This window comes from Triticum dicoccoides, chromosome 5B (assembly GCF_002162155.2).
Source record: "Triticum dicoccoides isolate Atlit2015 ecotype Zavitan chromosome 5B, WEW_v2.0, whole genome shotgun sequence".
NCBI lineage: Eukaryota > Viridiplantae > Streptophyta > Magnoliopsida > Poales > Poaceae > Triticum > Triticum dicoccoides.
This window is the reverse complement of record NC_041389.1, coordinates 135,063,642-135,069,099: the sequence shown is the minus strand read 5'-3', so window position 1 is coordinate 135,069,099 and position 5,458 is coordinate 135,063,642.

Genomic DNA, 5,458 nt, shown 5'->3' with positions numbered 1-5,458 from the left:
GCGACATAGCAAACCCTACCCATGGGCTTCTTCGGCGGCCCCGGCAAGAACAAGGGGAAGCTCACCCCTGACAGTTCCTACTCCGTCGTCGCCAGCGCCTGCCCGCCCTGCCAGGCAACGGCTGCACATTCTGGTGCACCAGGCGCGATGGCACTGCCAGTACAGGCAGCTGCTGTCGTAACTGGATGTGACCGTACCGCACGACTGTCATCTGGATCCGCATCGGATCTCGGTGCCGCGGTCGCAGCGGGCACATGCGGTGGAGATGCACAGGCGGCGGGAGCTACTCATGTCGGAGCAGCGTCAGATACCGGAGGAGCAACGGCGCCGCAGCATCCAACACCACGACACCAACCCCCGCCGCCCCCAGTCGTCAAGCAGGAGGAGGAGGCTGCCTACCAGGCGGTGTTTGCTGCAGCCATGCAGACCTCCATTGAGGAGGAGCGACGCAAGGCGGAGGCGGACTACCAGCCGCAGCTGGCGGAGGCCCTCGCCCTCTCTGCCGCAAGTAGCATGAAAAAAACAAAAAAAATCCACCAAAAATATAAACGTGCCAATAAAGCTGATAAAACAATAACAAATAAAAATAGAAACTTTATCACATGTCTGTATATATATATATATATATATATATATATATATATATATATATATATATGTACATATATATGTATATATATTAGAAACTTTAACACATGTCTGCTTGAACATGTTGGCTAAAAGAAAAAAAATGAAACGGAACGATACCAATACCAATAAAATCATTTTTTTAGTATGAGTTCATTTCCATTTTAGAATGTTGCTCATATGTATTAATTAATACTCCATCCGTTTCTATATATTAGTCTTTTCAAGATTTTAATATGAACTATATACGGATATATATAGACATATTTTAGAGTATAGATTCACTTATTTTGCTTCGTATGTAGTTCATATTGAAATGTTTAAAAAAGACTTATATTTAGAAACGGAGGGAGTAGGTAATTAGTCTTTTGAGACAATAACAGTAAATTAGTATTTCATAGGAGAAATAGTTTTTTTTAGACAAGGGAAATAGTTTTCTTAAGAGTTGGGAAGTACGTAGTTAATTAGTTTTTTAGCAAAAAAGAAAATAATTAATTGTTGACCTGTGCTGCCGCGTGATGCATTAGAAGGCCTTTCTGGCCCATATGTGCACGCTCTTGCGTAAGAAGGCACGGCACTCTGCCGTGCCCAGCGGCACGGTAGAGGAGCCGGTTCCGTGAAAGAGCAGTAATTAAACCGAGGCAAGCTTTGTTGGTGTTCCAGGCCATGTAGTAATGATGCTGTTGTGAACTGCTCCTACATTGCTGCTTTAATTAAGGGCAAGGACAGGTGACTGGAAATGATACTTCTTTCTTATCCTGTTGCTTCTTGGGTTTAGTAAAATAATCATAGCACCGGGATGGGAAAAAACAGAAGAGGGTAAGACCAATTCACCGCAATATACTATTCATAAAAAATAATTTATGGCAATATTTTTAACTGTTCTTGCTTCCTCTCTTAGGCCTCTTTTGGTTCCTAGAATAGAAATACTGTAGGAAAGAAAAATCATATGAAATACGATTTTGCTATTTTTCAGGCTCCTAGATTTTTTTTCCTTTGCGCCAGTCACTTTTTTCTTCTCCCCGAGCGCGCGAGATAGGGAGGCTGGACCTCGCCAGAGAAGAAGCAACCTCGCCGGAGAAAAAGCAGCACCACTATCTATCTTAGGTTAGGGATATGAGGGTGCAGGTTCGCTAGGAGCAACAACCTCATTTCTATCTTAGGTGTACAGGGGTGCAGGGGGATCGCCGGAGTTGTTAACTGCTACGTGGCTTAGAGGGATGGTCGGGCAACGACGGTATGGGAAGGTTGAGGGGAGGGGAGGGCAGGGCGACGAAGCGGTGCATGGCAGCGCCTGCCGGACATGGGTAGTGGAGGCTAACGGTTGGGGCGCGGCAGGCTTGGGAGCGCACGTGAGGAGGAAAAAGGAAGAGAGGAAGAAGATGAATAGTGTATATCTGTTTTGGGCTGTTGATGATAATCTAACGGTTCAGATGAAAAGTGACCGATGCAACACTTTTTGAGGTATCTGACTAATGGACATTCCCTATGAAATAAGATTGCATGTATCTCAAATTTTACTACTCCCTCTATTATATAAGACGTTTTTAAAAAGTTCGGACAGTACCCAAAAAAGTTCGAAGCTAGCTGTCTAAAGCATCTTATAAAGACGAACGGAGGGAGTAGAAAATATATGTCTTGTAGAGAAAATTTCATTAGGACTGGGCTAATGTTTTTTTCTCCTTTGAAATTCGAAGGATGAGAACCACCTACATAAGAATAAGAATTCATTCTACATACAGAGGAACAGAAAGAATTTCGATTTCCTACAAAACCCCTGTCCTGTAGAATTCTTACAAAATTCCTATAAACAAAGGAAGCTTTAACCTTGGTCTCATCTGCAGAACCTGAAGAAAACTGGTGAATGATCATCACCACTGCGATAGAAAAAGGACGGATGTCGCGCACCGCGGAATGATCTCTCTTCTTTCTCCCTTGTGCGATTTCAGCACAAAAAGGCCGACGAATGCATGCCAACAAGTGGGTCCTCCGCCGCACGGGGAACAGTGGCAGTCTCTTTGTTCTGAACACAAGAGTTCTGGGAACAGTGGATATGTTTTTCTTTACCCTTTTCACTGAATACATACATCCTTCCGGGGTTAAGAGAACGGAGACATGCATTCGTCAGGAAAAAATGGAGACATGTCACTGGAAATCTGGAACCGCGGTGTGGATGATGCAGGATAAGGTGGAAGGCGTGCCGATGCTGTATAAACTGCACTAGTGTTGGTACTCTTGCTTTGCTGGGCCTGGGCTAGGACTGGAGCAATTGCCACTTGGTTGGTACAGGAGTACTGTGGCAGCGACACTTTAATGCGGCACGGAAATGGGTCACTCGAATGTGATAAAATATTAGATGCATTCGAGGTCCTAAATTAGTCTTAGTTTTTTAAAATTGCCCATCTAGACGAAAAGTGCAAGCAGAGACCGAGCTCCATATAGTTCTTTATTTTTCTTCAGCGGAAATACCTTTTACACATCTCAAAAAAATATACATGTAGACATACATTTTGTAGTATAAATGTGTAAAATTTCATAAACTTATATATTCATATGTGATGTACATAAAAAATACAAATACACATATTAAAATGAGCTTTTTCTTTGTTGTATTTGGGCCAGATATTTTTCTTCTTTCTGTAGCATGCAAATAATCAAATTAGTTGATGAAAACTTATAAATACTTGAAGAATATGCATATGTATTTGTAGAAAAGTATTGACATTTTTTTTGAAACTTTTAAATATATTTTGATATTTTTAGACGGGTTCAATGGATCTCGGTCTTTGCAACGCCATTCTCTCCATCTAGGTCCCATTTGTGGAGTAAGCTGTTTCAAAAAGGTCCTATTCTCCCCTAGCGCATTCTTAAAGGCAAGCGTGGCACGTTGACCGCAGCCACTGCAACATGGGCCATCATGAAAATGAAACAAACTGGCATTTTTTAAAATTCTAACATAAAATGAATCCAATCCAAAACATTTCATAAAATGGCCCATGTTTGCATGACGTGTGGCCTGGGGTGCCACGCTAACGCCATCTAGCATGACGCCCTGAGGCAGGGGGGGCATGCTATCTAACATGGCACCCTAGCCCCGGGTGTCATGAAAATGGATCATTTTGTGAAAAAAAATCTATTGGATGTATTCTGTGTTAAAGGTTTAGGAAATGATGTTCATTTTCCTAGGCCATCATCCTCAACCGCCCTCGTGAAAGTATGCAAAACGACACACTGTTGCCACACCGAAGCGCGGTGGTGACGACAGAATTGCTCCGATGAGACGGACTCGCATGCTTCTAGCGACCAACCCGCAAAAGTACGTATCTCGTTGAATCTGCGTTAGTCACTTCTTCCGGTCATTCCGTAGTTTGATTCGCCTCTCACATATATTTAAATCGTTAAAAACTTAGCGAGAGTTAACTAGTAGTAATACATATATATGATTCCAAGATACATGGCAGTGGTAATTTGAGGTTGTGGTTTGAGTTCTAATGCCAGGGGTCTGAAATGTCTTCTCTTAAATTTTTTTTTTTGCAATTCATGGATTGAAATGGACAAATTTTTTGCGATTGTATTAATAGGAGCAAATAAATCCCCCGCAAAGAAAAAAGAAGCAAATGAACAGCGGTTCTCTGTAGAAATAAATTTAGTCGTGCGGACTGGCTCAAAAAAGACTTGTAATGATTGCGAAATTGATTTCTTTGATGGATGTGAAGTTGACACATGTCTCCTCTTTATAGCATCCACGGCCGGGCGTCCCAGCCCGCCTCAAACGCCTGGGCAGGTCGTCCAGTCACTGAACGGTCAAAAAAAGATGAGCCAACTGGCGTCCAAACCGGCATCAAACGCTCAGGCTATCCTGCGCCCCCATATCCAGCCCAAATGTAGGACCGATATGGGGTAAACCGGGCGCGTCCACCACGTCGGACCGACCCATCCCTACCCCACTCTGTCCCCACAAAAAAACCGAATCCGAAAAGCCTAACTCAGTTCATTCCGCTCTCACTCCGTCTCTTCTTCTCCCCTAACTCCGATTTCTTCGATTTCGATCCACTCCGATGACCCCCACGCCGTCCCCTACCCCGACCGCTGCTCGACACGGGCGGTGGTGGGTGCTAGTGCACCGTCGACCCGGACGCGCCCGCCGAAATCGAAGGCGCGCACTGCCCCTGCCTGCCGCGAGAGGCAGCGGGCAAGGGAGAGGGACGCAGCGGAGCAGACCGTGCACCGCCGCCGCGGGTTGCTGGCTGAGCCCGCCGAGGACGAGCGGCTGCTCGCTTGGGTCTACCGCCGGCCGCTTACAACGGCGGAGATTGACGCTTGGCGGCTCTGTCGGGAGAACGCCAGGGCGCTCCGGCTTGCCATTGGGCAGTCGGAGCGTGAGGCGGCAGAGGCGGCTCGCTGGCGAAGCTCAAGCGGCAACAAGAAAGGCCCACCGGCGGCTCAAAGGGCTGATTGTCCTCTCCGACTCCGACTCCACCGACGGTGACGACCACGGCGCCTCGTCCGATGACTCCGACGATCCTCCACCAACCGCTGACTGGCCCGTTCGGCGATCTTCCGTGGCGCCAGCCGTGTCTGGTTTTGTCCTTTTGAGTTCTCCGTCAGAGTCGGAGCTGCATTGTCTGGCTGCAAGTCGACTTGTCGTCGATTAGGGTGGGTTTTGCCCTGTGTGTTTCAGTCTATGGGAGTGGGCTTGGTCCTTGTTATTCCGGTTTTTGCCCGGTTTTCCGTAATTAACTGGGCAATTCTCTTCTCCTTAATTAATAGATGAGGCAATCTTTGCCTCCGTTTCGAAAAAAAAGATTTGCCTTCTCCACTTTAAATTCAA